Source organism: Sander vitreus, chromosome 19 (genome assembly GCF_031162955.1).
Source record: "Sander vitreus isolate 19-12246 chromosome 19, sanVit1, whole genome shotgun sequence".
Classification (NCBI taxonomy): Eukaryota; Metazoa; Chordata; class Actinopteri; order Perciformes; family Percidae; genus Sander; species Sander vitreus.
The window spans coordinates 14,349,999-14,365,403 of NC_135873.1; the positions used below are offsets into that span (position 1 = coordinate 14,349,999).

At 42.6% G+C, this 15,405-nt stretch overlaps 1 protein-coding gene across 1 annotated transcript in view; it reads left to right on the plus strand.

The window, feature by feature from the left end:
• Positions 1–15,405, plus strand: part of fgf11a (fibroblast growth factor 11a) — a 116,497-nt gene that overhangs the window by 84,359 nt on the left and 16,733 nt on the right. The window lies entirely within an intron of this gene.

The following is a 15,405-nucleotide window of genomic DNA, read 5'->3' on the forward strand; positions in this document are numbered from 1 at the left end:
AAAGGCTGCGTTACAGTAAAGTAACAGGGTTTCTGCGGGGTCTTAAAAAGTCAAAATGTTAGGCCTTAAAAAGTCACTCAAAATTCACTGAGGTGTTGTGTTCTAGGTCTTTCATCATTTTAAACAGGTCTTAGTTTTCCTACGTCCATGCAACGCTACCTCTGCGATTTATGTTTTATTTTTTTATTCCGTGGTGTTCCAGTTCTTTCTTTTGCTAGTGTAAATATAATTTGCTGTATATTTATCAACTAATATTACTCCGTTTCGCTTTTTTATTCAATTTGAATAAATGTATTTACTTTGCAAGTCATTTTGTGACTGCATTTCGTTGTACTTTTATGTTGTGATATAGGTCTTATATTTCATTCATGATGATCTTAAAAAGTCTTACATATGACTTGGTGAAACCTGCAGAAACCCTGAGTGATGTCATTTTCCGAACATACCAGCTGTTCTATTATTTGCCTTTACCCACCTAGTCATTATATCCACATCATTGGTGATTATTTATCAAAACTTTCATTGTGTAAATATTTTGTGAAAGCACCAATAGTCAACCCTACAATAAGCTGCAATATCGACATTGATGTATTTAGTCAAGAATATTGTGATATTTGACTTCCTCCATATCGCCCAGCTCTATGGCAAGTAAGTACTTACAAGGAATTTGCCTTGGTGGTTGGTGCATACGTAAACAAACAAACATATTGGGGACATTATTATGAAATAAACAATAAATACAGCAACAAATATATACAAGATAGCTGTTTAACATATGGAGGGGAAAAGTGGCTGAATAGATTGAGTGTAGAATGTGCAACAAATATATAGTATGTGCAATCGGTAAAAAGTAAAAAAAAAAAAAAAAAACATTCTCTGATTCCAGCTTCTTCAGTGTGAATATGTTCTAGTTTCTTCACTCCTCTGTGACAGTACACTGACTAACTTTGAGTTGTGGACAAAACAAGACATTGGAGGACGTCATCTTGGGCTTTTGGGAAACACAGATCGACATTTTTTCACCGTTTTCTGACATTTTATAGACCACAACAACTAATCGATTAATCGAGACAACAATAGACAGATTAATCGACTATGAAAATAGTCGTTAGTTGCAGCTCTAGATATTACACCAGCCCACTGCTGGCTTTGGACAACGCATGCATTCTAAATGTTGTTTGTTGAAATGGAAGTAATAGAGAAATATGTCGGGTTACATGAAAGCTTTTAAAGTCAGTCTGGGTGGCAGCGTTAGTTACAGTAGATGGATGTGTGTGATAGCCTCTAACACACTACTTGTTGTTGCCTTTAGAAGTAACAGAAGAACACAATAGGCCTGTATATTTATCATTTATTGTCATATTAGAGCTGAATGTATGTAATGCATGTACTGTTACTTACCACACACTGTATGATTTACAAAAAAAAGGATGATAAAGTTACTCCGATATTCTCTGTCTTGCAAAGTGGGATACCGCTGGGCTCCTGCTTAAATCAGATATATGAAAATGTAAACATTTGTGTCTCATCTGCTTTGCCAAGGATTCATTTTGGATTTACATATAGTATATAGTAACTGTCAAGCAAACCCAATACAAACCAGATCACCATTCATAAAAAACTAATACTGTAATGTCCCCAGTCTTCATTCACAATATATGTTCACCATGTTATGATAATTAACCATATGCATATTAATTGTTACTCCAGAAGCTTTGCAGATACCAGTTTTAGTTTGTGCCAACTCATGTTGTTTTTAGCATAAATAAGGATTCCAAATTGTTATGACATAAACAATGTAAGTGATCAGCATTCAACAAGCCAAGTGCTTTTCAACAGGTGAGCGAGTCCTGACAAAATTATGTGGGCAAAACTTTCAGACTTCACTGCGCCCAAACATCACTGTAAAACATCACTGTTTTCATTTCTTTAGTTTAATCATGGGCTCAGTCTTGCATCTTGAAAGGATGAGTTGACAGCTGATCAGTCGTCTAACGTATCAAATGAAGTGGTTAACAAACAGGATTAGCCTATTAGCATATACTTTTTTTCCAACTTGCAGTGAGTCGCGTGACAAAAGTCAAACTTGGTAGTTTGAGGAACTGTACTACGTACTGTACTATGCTTACTAATACACACACACACACACACACACACACAGCATGACATGACACAATGCTGAGACAGTCTTTTCACTCCGACCTGGTTCCCTTTTACTCACACAGTTACAGGCTAAGGTAGGGTAACATCTTGCGTGCATCTGTTTCCCACTCTCGGTCACAGCAGCACTCGTATGCTACAACTTGTGAAACCGCTCACACGGTTCTTCCAGAGAGTTGTTTCGCATTGATGTGCAGAGGAAAGCGGAGGCAGATGGAAGAATAGGCGGAGAGACAGAGGGTGGATCAGAGTGCACTCTATCAGGATGCGGAGAAGCTCTTTTATTTCTGCCTTTCTCCTCTTGGCACACAGGCAAAGTGTGTGAGATCTTGTTTGAAGTGCATCGGCGCGCTCACTTCAAAGTCCATCTAACGCTGCCTGCATGCATACTATACTGCCAGAGACGAGGAGAGCAGATGCAGGGTTTCTATCAGGTGGAACAATGGAAAATCAGCCCGGGAAAGAGCACACATACACTGATATACACAAAGGCCGCTGCCGCATATACAGTATTCGAACATCTGTCAGTTGAAAACATGGACATTACTTCATGTCTGTCCTTAATTCTAGCAGCTTCCCACTTTTCCAACCACAAATTGCAGTGAGACGTAACCGAAGTCTTGAAAGTTCAAAGCCCTTCTTGGTCCAGAAGTCACGTAACATGACTTAAAGTAGTTGGCAAATCTGGCTTGAACTGAGTTCTTGTTGGCTCTTTAAGTTTTGTTGCTTCGTGATTGTACAGTCATGGGCCTCGGTTTCAAAGCTCTACTTGTGATTAAAGGGAAATGTCTCTATTTTTTAACCAGGGTCTTATAATTGTGGTCAATCTGACCATGGGTCATGCCAGAGACGGTTTCGAACCGAGACGCCCCTACTCAGAGTAGTTTCCTGTATCTGTGTCACGGCCACGCCTCTTTAGGAGACTAGCGGCAGGTTCTGAGTGTATTGATTCCAACGGGAGAAGTAAACGTGAACACAGATTATGACCGGATTCTTTCGCCCCATAGTCACCAAAGTAAATATATGAGCCATTCTTCACAAGCCACATATCTCCAGAACATTCTGACACTAAAATGGCATTTTTCAGGGGGGACAAATCAGGAGAGATTAACTTAGTTTGAGACCTGTTTCTGTCTCAGGACCAAACTCTCGCGAGATCTGGCAACACAGAGAAGCTAACGTCCGTGAACGTCCTAACAAAAATAATCTCTGTGATGCAAAATCATTTTTTTTAGCTGTGTAAATATCTGTTAGCGGAAGAAAATACTAATAAATTATACATGCATCACTTTTCATCAATCCACACGACGTTCATTACTTTTTCAAACGAGGCCACGCCCCATTTGGGAGACAGGAAGTATGTAGCGTTTCATACCATTGGCATTTTAGTCATCTTTAGTAATAGAGAATCTTTGGTCATGCTTTGGTTAGCTTCCCAACTGCATAGAGACTAAGCTAGCTGTTTGGTTAGCCAACTAGCAAACTAAAGCTCCATATTAATCTGAAGTAATAATGGATATTTATTATGCATTCATACACATATAGCGTGAATCTACAACCTTTTAAAATCCAACACTTTCTGAGTTTACTAAAGACGAGCATTTGAAATGATTCATGTCAAATTTTATTTTCTCTGGGAGGCTTTAGGGAACGCTGCTTGCCTCGATATACGATGTAATACCTGAGTCGTGTTTATGCTCTTGGTAGTCCCGCTTCACCAGATCTTCCTCCACAGAGCTGCACAGGAGGGTCTGGCTAGTCCACACAGCATTCTAGGATGGGAGAAATTCGTGCTCTGGTTTATTGGCATTTCTTTAAACCAATCACTATCGTCTTGGGCGGCGCTAAGCACCGGACAGAGCCACGGTGCCTCTGCAAAATAGCCTCAGGAAGGAACTTGTTTTGGTGGAACGTGTGTACGTTCAAAGGCTGTTTTAGTCGTGCTACAGAAAACTCAGATTGGACAGATAGTCTAGCTAGCTGTCTGGATTTACCCTGCAGAGATCTGAGGAGCAGTTAACCATAGTCCTACCATAAATCCACCAGAGTTTAGAACACCAACACAAAGAAAGAGGAAGGTAACGGACATCCGGCGGAATTTCCGGCAGCACCGGAACAGTCCTGGAAAGGAAACGTCGTAGATATAGACTATGCCCTTGGAGGCAAACTTATTTAAAAGTTTCTTTTTATCATGAACAATCGTCGGGAGCGTTGTTTGAACTTGCCGAAATGTCAGAAGTAGCCCCAATCCATATTTTAACCTAACTCTACCTCTACTGTACTGTAACCCCAACCCGCCCAAAAACCCTGGAACTTTTCACCTAATGAGCCCCAGAAAATGGTCCTTGCACATGACTTTTCCGGGGCTCGGAACCCCCCCCAGACAGTAAAAACCTTGCATGCACACGCACACAGAATATAGAGGTTATAGTTACCCAGGCATTCTCCTGACAGAAGAAAGGTGACCCATTTTCACTAAGGGAAATAACCAGAGAGAGAGAGAGAGAGAGAGAGAAAATCCCTCTGAGATGAGAAAGGAGGGAGGACAAAGGAGAGAAGGAGAACTTTTTTCCCACCCCTCTCACCTTAAACTACCTGTTCTGCTATTGTTCTGTGCAAATGTGAACACCAGAGAGAAAGAGAAGAAGACAGAGAACAGAAATAGAGGATGATGCCATGTATTCGCTCTCGTTGCCCTCAGGGTCCGGAGAGAGGCAGTGCACAGCCTTAACACCCTGTTATGCAACCGTTAGCATGTGCTGGGAACACGGCTCCTGCGTCATCCCCTGAAGGGTTAGGGGAATTTTAGCAAGCAGTCAAAGAAATAATCTCAATACGAAATCTTATTTTGAACATGTGGAAATTTCAGAAAATATTTTGGTGCCATTTAAGGTTGGGCGTACCAATTTCCTTCTGCTTTCTGTAGAGGAAACTGCACTGTGGGACTGTCAGAGGAGGACAGGAGAAAAAGAAATGGTACGAGTAGCAAATAGGACAACATAGGGGTTGGCCAAACTGATTGACATGAATTATAATGTTAAAGGATATTGCTGTTCTTCTTTAAAGTTGCTATACTAATACTAATTAATATTTTCATAACAACAGATCAAATGATGCGCTTGGGCAAAAAGGTCTCTTGTAGTGACAAAGGCAAAAATCACACTATAATCCATTTACATTTTTTTAAATATATTTCAATGAAAATGAGAATAATGACACAAAAATGTTCATTCCCTCCAGTATCGTGAATCCTATCGCAATCGCAATATCTGTCAAAATAATCGCAATTGGATATTTTCGCTCTCATCAGCCTCGTTTTAATTCCTTTTTCTGTCATCGGCAACTAAACAGAGGAACGTCTGCACTTCTGCTCCCTCAATTATACAGCGTAGTGTACGACGACGTTTTGCGGGCTGAAAATGCCGGTAGCTTGGCTTATTTAGAAATGGTGGGTTTGTGCTGGCGCTGCTCTCTGACCAATCAGTGGTCTGCACTTTTTTTAACTTCACCTTCTACTGTCGGCTCAGCTCGCTTGGAACCTCGACCGAGGTGGTACCAAAAAAGTATCTGGTACCTATTCACAACTTTTTGGTAATCGAAAACCCAAAAAATGTGTTGATGAGTCGAGTAGAGTCGGATCGAGCCGTGACATGCAGTGGAAAAAAAACGGCAAAAGTTAGCATTTAGCTGGTAAACATGGTGAAGCATTTAACAGCCAAAGAGCCAGATATTTTCTGTAGGATTTGGTGTAAAGTACAATAGCTAAAAGGAGATTAAATATTGGTCTTAAATTATGTGTGTAATTTGAAAATAAGAAACAGTTTGCCAACAAGTGTACAGCTTTGTTTCTGCTGCCCTAGTGGACAAAAATGTCTCATACAAATTGTTTATATACTGCTACTTTTATTGCCAAATACGTTTTGAGCGAAATCCTAACTGCTGCCGGGATTATGATTTTCCAGGGTGGGACATTGATCTACTCGTGCAAACGCTATGCTTGTTACACACAGGGAAACGCAGCAGCACACAAACATGCAAAAGATTAAAACAAAAAAATATTACAATGTGAAATAGTATTATCATATGATCTGCTCGCACGCTTTCACTTCACGCACGAGCAGATCAGTTTCTTCTCCTGAAACTCTCTCCTTCCTGCTTAGCAAATCTGCCATCATAACAGCAATGATTTTCCCCCCGTCAAACTAGCAAAAGTGGATTCGTGCATGCCCTAAACGCACCTGCGCCAGGCGCTCCACGCCGTGCACTTAGATGGTTAAAATAGGGCCCATAGTGTTTCGTACCTAAAGTCACTGTTGACTTTGTCAATATTTGACCTAGACAATGATCTTTCCCTAACCTTAACTGTGAGTGCCCTAACATAACATAAATAAAAAAGTGAATTAATGTTTTAGCTGCTAAGTGAATGATTTGCAAATACTACTATTACTAGTAAGCACTTACTATGCCAAATAGGTTCATTTATAATGGTTTCCTAATTATACTGATTACAAACGTAATACAGGCAGCCTTATGTTGCAAAGCAGTAGTATACAAGTCATTTTTACGGGACAGTTACAACGTGATGATTTGCTTGTTAGGCTCAAATCGAGGAGTATTCCCCAGCAACAGAAAACAAAAAAACAAAAAAAAACATGTAACCAAGGTGGGGGTGTTCCCTCTTACCTTTTTGTAGCAATAACAAAGGCTCGCTTCAGCTGCGGCAGTGTTCCAGTGGCTACTCGGCATTAATCTTTCATGGGCTTCTGTGGCAGATGTGTTCCCTGCTGCAACCACCCACACACACACACACACACACACACACACACACACACACACACACACACACACAAGCAGATAATTACAACACTTGTTTAAAGGATTTGTAAAATGAAGTACCCTCTCCCAGCTGTACATTTGCCAGTAATGGCTCAGAGAAAAGTACTTTTCCAGCTCTGCCTTCTTAAGCATCATTTATCTTGATTTATCAGTTGCATCGTTCCAATTCTAAGCTCTCTGTTGTTATTTTCTTTTTGTGTTATTATCTTCAGTAGTTTGTTCTTTTCTGATTCCTGCTCTCTACTCCTCTGCTGCCACAACTCATTTTCCCCATGAGCATCACTGACATTTTATCTAATCACCTAATCTCATTTAACCAGCCTGAAACACAGCACAGCAGTGTTTTAATTATTTTCATTTGTTGTTTAATCTATGATGCACTGGACGAGATGAGCTGTCCTGGATCTTCTACTTTCTGGTGCAATGACAAAGCCAAGGTTTTGAACCAGGGTCCATTAGTAGAAATGTAGTTTTAAGGGCTGCTAAGAGAAGTAATGTCTCGTGGCAATCAGCGCTACTGTTAGCAAGCTGGTGTGACTAGCTTCCACTTTGCGAGTGGAATAAAACATAACGTCATATGGGGCCTACCAAATGCTAAATGATGTAAGGGACAGATGGCTTAAATAGTTGATAGCTATGTGGGGGGGGAAGAAGCCTTATATCACCATTTGTACCCTTTAACATCAAAGGAAGACACACAGAAGTTGAAGGTTCGTATTCTAGCAGAGGCAAGTCAACTCCTGCCATGGAAAAGAAATCCCATCCAGAGACATGACGCTTAGAGGCAGTTCCATAAATATGTCCAAAGACATGTTTCCTTCTCACAAATATGCTGCTGTCTCATTATACACATACAAAGGAGCAGAATTCAAATTCCACTTAGACTTTAATACACATTAAATACCTACTGTACGTACATAAAGTTTGATTGCTTTCGTTTGCACTGGTGTTTCCCCTGCAGACACACAACATGAATTATTGATCATACCCATATATACCCTCCCCCCCTCGCTACATTCAACCAGACGACAGACTGTGCAGACCGACACTTCGGCAGCGGCAGTGAAAGCAGCTCCTGCCAGGACAAAAGGGGGGGAAATAAACAGGGATTTCTTCACATAAGAGGGATCAACCTTTTTTTTCCTCTCTCTTGTGTAGATTCACCTTCCTCAGTAAAGAAGTAGGCGGCCAAACATTTCTGTTTATTAGCCTTGAGGAATATTACCCAAGCTTCTTTTAGCACTCAGTAGAGACGGAGAAAGAAAACCACAAACACACAACCACAGATTTTAATTTTTAGATTGCGAACTATTGTACCTATTGTATAAAACAATGGGGCAGATGAACGTGTTTGTGCCTGCCTCACATAGTTCGGTTGAATCGCACTAGTGTTCATTTTCCCCCTTGGTGTGGTTCTTTTGGGCAGTTGTGGATGCGCAACACGTTCTCACTCCCATCGCGTCAAAAAGCAACGCTCGGTCAGGTGTCTTTGGCGTTTGTTTATTGACGCAAAAAGTCTCCTTAAGCATCATATTTAGACGCGCTTGGTTGGGACTCTTGGCGTCACTTTTTGACGCTCTGGGTCGCGACGTACGTTCAACTGATATGCGGCAAAAGAAACAGGACAGGTTTAGGAAAAGACGGTGGGTGGGGTTACGAAATGTATGTTTCGGTGACACGCGGGACAAGAACGGGACACGAACCCCCGGTCTCTTGGGTTGTTGTTGGGCCCATCCACCACCCCAACCAACCTCCTTACACAGCATCGGTCTTTCATACTACTCACTACCGTTGTCGCTCTTAGTCATACCTGCAAACTAGTCGCTGTTCGGTGAAAATCGCCGTTTTGAATGGGAAAATGTCATCCACGTGAATCGTGTAGAGCCGAAGATTTTTCCCGGCCCGGATAGCAACGCGGATTTCGGTGCCTTTTTGGTGCCACTTAAATGCCTGCGGTTAATCTCTTTGTGGATTCGTGAGCTGGTAAATAAAAAAAGGAGTGAGAGCTAGATGATGGCGCGAATGTCCTTTTGTCCTTACAGGAGCCTCTTGTTTTCGGAGGATGAAACAAGACGATAATAGAGGCGAGACAGAGAGCAGAGGAGGGAGTCACTGCAGAGCATATGTGTATCTGCATTTACATTGAAAGGTGCAGGATGGAAATTGACTTTTGCTTCAAATGACACACCTGATTCCTGACACACCAGTTTTGACCTTTTCATCACACGCAATGTAATACTTCCTTGTGTGTACCCATACAACACGTGTGTGTGTGTGCGTGTGTGTATATGTGAGAATCTGTATTCAAGGCCAGGGCTCTTTAAACTCCTTGAAGATGGGGGGGTGGCAGGGCAATTTGATTGACAGGACAGGCTGGATCTTACCACTAGTAATAACAAACAGGGCTGATTGTAGTCGCTGTCTTGAGAGGAACGAAGATGGCAGCAATGGATGCTGGGAGGGAGAGAAGGAAGAGAAGGATGGGCTGACAGGCCCAGACTCATAGCGAACATAACGTCTCCGCTGGGAGCAACAACCGCCGCCATGCTCATCTTTCTTGCACAGCTTTTACTCGCCTGTCGGTCTGTCTCGCTCCCTGTCCGGCCATTTGTGTCTGTTGGCCTCTCCTGTGGTTTGTCTTTTTCTTCTCCTTTCTTATCCTCCATCACTTCTCTTTCTCCCCCCCGTTTTTTTTTTGTCACAACCTCTTTTATTCCGAAATATATATCCCCGGCTTGATGTGTCCCTTATCTGCTGTCTTTGTCCTAGCTCTGTCCTCTACCTCTCTGTTGTCCCCTTTCCCCTCTCTCCCTTTCCCCTCTCACTGTCTGATCTCACATTTTTATACTTCCCACTCTTTATTTCACCATTCCCTGTTCTTACACTAGGGCTGGGTATCGTTCAAAAATATTCGATACCGGTACAGATAACAATACCGTGACTTTGATAATGGCTCCTAAACAATACTTCTCCCCCCCCCATACCAATTTTATAAAACCAGGGTTTTCCCTACTATTAGAAGCCTGAGGGCGTTTTCACACCTGTAGTTCGTTTGCTTTGGTCCGAATCAGTTGGTGAGTTAGTAAACTTGGAGCGATTTGCCCTCGGTCGGTTTGGTTTGGTTTCACACCTGGAAAAATCCAAGCGTACCAAAATGCGTCATTACAAATCAGGCAAGAACGTCCAGCCCTCTTATTGGTCGGATATGTCTGGGGGCGGGAGCAAGAAAGTAAATACAGGAAGAAGGTCCTTTATTCTGGTCTAGTGGTCAAACCAGCTCATTTCATTGAAATGATCAGACGTTGTTTCGCAAGAGACGTTACTACATCTGCTCTGGTCACCGAGACTTCACTCTGCTCTGCCGGCGTCTGTCTCCAACTTTAGCGGCAGCTGGTTTGACCACGGAGATACGAGAGACAGATGGGAAGCCTGACTGCAGTCTATTTCTGTGATAGAAACACTAGAACATATATATATAACATATATGATAGAACTAAACACGAGACCACCTCTTCAATCAGGTCTCGGTACACTTGTTTGGCCCGCTTTTGGTGCGCACCAGAGTTCGATTGCCGCGTTCTCACCTGCCCAAACGAACCGCACCAGCGGGGCAAACGAACTCTAGTTCGATTCAGCCAAACTAAAGGCTGTTGGTGTGAAAACGCCCTTAGGCGCAGCACCAAAGCTATTTTGGGCACCACCTAAGCCAAATGAATGTAACTAAATGACTTTTCTCAGATTTAATGATTGTAGTTGTTGATTATCTGCGCTAGCGTGGCCAACATTACATTTTAGACACATATATGGTAATAATAACGGTCCAAAATTATGTGAAATTGCATTTTTATTTTTGTATTTATTTATTTTTTTTATTTTCTTAAGGCCGACCCTAAACCCCCTGCCAAGACTGCTAAGTCTTCAACAAACCTAGGGAAAGCACTGAAAACAAAAAGAAATGACATTGCACGTTACGTCATTTATTTATTTTTCAGCTCCTACTACGTGAGCCCCGTCTCTGTGAGTTTTTCCTGCCTGCCTCTACGACGTGTAACAAGGACGGCCAATCACAGACATTATGAGATCTTGGTCGAAGCATGCTGCATGCTTATTGGCTCACTGACGCTGATGAGATTTACTCCTTAGGTATTGAAATTGGATATTGGATAACGAGGCATTTTTGGATTCGCGATACTAAGGAAGCCATTCGGTCGGTGCCTAAAAAGTATCAAATTCATTACCCAGCCCTACCATACACAGAATATATGTCCAGAAAAATCACATTTCTAGATGTCTGTTGCTATGTATTCAAGGACAAAATCCATTCCTTAAGCTTATATGAACTGACACTAATGTAGAAAAGACGTGTAGACGTACTAAAACATTTCTGAATGTTTTAATAGTTCTGTGACTGCATGTTCCTGCATATTTTGACAAGAGGTAAAGCATCTCCCCGGATATCAATCAAGTCATGCTAAGTGATGTCTTCCATGTTAATGCTGGCTCAGCAAAACCGTCATGGTGCCAAAATAGTGACAGCTGTCCCAGGTGAGATGCTAATTGCAAGGGCATAATGCAGCAAGTGCATGACAGACGTAGGCGGCATGCTTTGAGGTAACGTTCTGCGGCACAGCTCCAGAAATATGACTCGCACACTGATTAGAAATGTGAGGCGGGCGGTAGAGCTGGGCGATTACTCAACCTTTATTTTCAATCATGCTTCTCGGCCTCCAACGATTATGAAAACGAGAGAATCAAGGTTGTTTTTGCCGATAACTGTGCCGCATTCCAATTTTGCAACGATGCTCCTGTTTCCGCTTGTGTTGAAAATCCAGTGCACCCCTTTTTATGTATGTACGTCATTTATTCTTTTTACTTTTGTTTATTTTTTGTTTGTTTTTCAGTCCAATTGTCCAAAGAAATCCACTGTTGAAAAGATTATTTTTAAGTTCAAGGAATGCATGATGTTTCCAAAGTCAATGGGTTATCGTTTTAAATTAGCCTGGTTATAATTTTTGCCTAAATCCAATGAATGTGAGACATGGGAATATAAACTATACAGTCAGTGGTGGAGAGAGTATGATCTTTTGTGATCCACAATGTAAAAATACTCCAGTACCAGTTAAAGACCTGTATAAAAAGTGAACATAAAGTTGTCCTGGGACAGCTATAGTGGGAGAGAGAAAAGACTGAGCTTCCTCTCTCTCACACATTCCCATACAGTCCTCCTGAGTGACCTACATCTTAGTCTGAGTGACCAACATTTCACTTTGCCGCAGTTGGGTGATAATAATAATCAGTAATAACTAAAGCCTGACTCTGTGGCGATGCACCAACTGAAACCTTTTTTCAGTGTGTTCTTTTTCCGAGCTGGATAGTCCAGCTGTAAGAGGCCAGATGGGCTGTGTGTATCCATCTGTCTTTACACATCCCCAACAATACACACCTCTTCATCATTCCCTCACTTCACCTCTGCGGTACCTTTATTCACCCGGCCGCCGCACATTCTTTTCAATCCCCAGCCTCTGCCTCTTGTTCCGTCATGTCGAACGCCCTGCACATCTCAAATCACTAAAGAGAAAAGAATCAATTGTGGTCACCAGTCATGTGTCCACTGTGTCTCTGGGAAGTCAGGCATAATGAATGGTTTGTGGAGGTCTTGATATTAATACAGGCACATTGGGCCAGGTCTATGCAGCGGCTGTGTAATGCTCCTGGAGCACCTGGGCACTCAGCAAAGGTTAATGGCGGGGGGTGGGGGGGACTCCCTATCATGGCTTTATTGTCTGAAGCGCTGGGACCCGCTTACCTGTGGGCACCTCCTGAAAATTGCTTTCTGATAAAAATAGTGCTCAGCCGCGGACCTGGCCCACTTTATTAGCTGTGTGCTCTGGAAAAGCCTCCTGGGTAGAGAGATGGCAGTGGAGAGGGAGGAGTGATGTCTGGATGGTGGGAGGGGTGGTTTTTCGAGATGTTGTCAAAGGCACACACACACACACACAAATGAACCTGTATACAGACACACACACACACCTGTGCAATTTAGCCACCCTGGGTAGAGACATGGCAGTGGAGAGGCAGGAGTGATGTCTGGATGGTGGGAGGAGTGGTTTTTTGAGATGTTGTCAAAGGCACGCGCACACACACACACACACACACACACACACACACACACACACACACACACACACTCTCTCTCCCCTGTGCAATTTAGCCACCCTCCACATCCCCACAAACACACATGTGCAGCCAGGTATAAACAATTTGACAGAGGCAGGCAGACATAATTGGGCCGGACTCCGATACCCGGGACCAGCTCTGGCCAGACTCTACGCAGTTAACAGGGGAAAGTTGGGTAAAGTAAAACTTTACTCTGCCGGATGTACACTCAGAGGATAAACAAAGTACATCTCCACTCGCGACCCAATACTGAGAATCATTGGTGGCGTGGAAGGGAGGCAGAAATAAAAACCCATTTTCTGCTTCTTTTCTCATGTAAATTTCAGGGGAGAGACACACAGCTAGAGCAAGTGTATCAATGGCATGTAGGAATGCCCAAGGAGACATTTCTAATGTATAAGATGCAAACACCTTTTCATATTTAATGCATAGAGAGTCCAGAGAGAGTTTAAAATGAGTTCAACAATTGAATGATTGAGCGTCACCAACATTACACGCAAACAAAACGCAGGATTTCAAAGGTGTTCTTAGGAGGTTTCTGTAATCAAGTTAGATGAAAGACACACCCTGACTGACCTTTTCCAATCCAGTGGAGATGACTGTCTGGGAATGGAGGCGACATGACTTGGTTAGGTTTAGGGAAAGATCACGATTTTAGTTTTACAGGCGTCTCTTTTACGAAGGTGGTCTATGGGGAAAATCCTTGGATTCAGGGGGGTTTTTCACTGTCCAGTGCGAGTGGCCACTGGACAAAATTGTCTGCAAGGCTGAACGCTCTCCCTGGGGCCTGCCCCCGACCTCCTCCCTGCGCTGACTTTGTGGCTCTATAACGACATCCCCTTTCTTCCTTTCTTTGCTTCCATCATAATTACTGCACCTGCTAGAGAGCTCTGTCACTTAGGTAGTAAATGTCTCTTCTTGCTGAATCCACTGATTCTGTCGTTCTTGGGAGGGGGGACAGCCTCCGAATCTTTCACGGCGAGTACAGCTGTGCTGACCTTTGAGCCACATATTCCTGCAGTTGACCAATAGCAAGCCGTCCTGACGGTGCTGACCTTCGTGGAAACTGGGAACGTTTTATTGAAGGTTATTATCTGCGTTGCACCATCCGCTGTTATGTAAGCGTCCTCTCTCAGAGTATAAACTGCTTCTTTAAAAGAGGAAAGGTTTTATGCAGACAGTTATGAGACAAGAGTTGATGGGACAAATGTGCATTTTGAATAAACTGTGTGAAGTTATTGTCCCATTAGCAGAGCTAATAAGCCAACTGTTAACGAGCCTGTTAGCCTGGTCAGCGTTTTTTGTCCTCTTCAGTAAAACCTTTCAATGGATCAAATAGTGGACAATCCCAAGAACAGCAATGTCAGGGGGTAGTACACAGTAAGTGCAGAGAAAATAGAAAGAACCCCGGGAAGCTGTTGTGACTGAATAGGTCTAGCATGTCCCGGCTGGCTATAGCAGTTAGGTTACCAGTAGTCTGGATCGACGAGAGTATTTTTCCAGGATAATCGCCGGATGTCCCTCGCCTTTCAACACGTTGTTACGGGAAACAACAGCAAACTTTGAGCTAGCAAGCTACACGCTGACAATGGCAAGTTTTGAAGAAAGATTTGGATCGTGCAACAAGGCAGGCCTGCTTGGTTCTTTCAGGGAATGATTGTAAAGATTTACAAAGAATATGTTTACGGCATTTCCTCTCTAACTGGGACGTTTTGGGACAGATTGGTGGGGATTGCTGTGGACGAAGTAACGTTAAACAGGGCGATACACTGGTAAGAGCAAATTCCGTTTAACCATGTATCCAGCTAATTTATGTAGCTCATGTTACTGTATTGTGTGAACAGTTAACTTCATTTTATATTATATGCGGCTTTTAATTTTATCGTGGTGCAAATTTTCCACCTAAACAAGTTCCTTCCCGAGATTATTTTGCAGAGTCATTGTCGCTGCCACCGGAGCTTAGCGCCGCCTAAGACGATTGTAATTGGATTAAAGAAATGCAAACAACCCATAGTTTTTTATTTTTTTCCTATCCTGCAATATATGTGTGGAGGAGCCAGACCTTACTCTGCAGCGCTGTGGAGTAAGGTTTTGGCAATGCGAGACTAGCTTCCCAGCAACGGTAGTTAACCAACTACTTCAGCAAGTAGTCCCTACGTCACCAAACGTATTACTTAACTTATAAACCAAATATTTCCCTGATTGTCTTCCTCTACCATGTATTAGGCTACA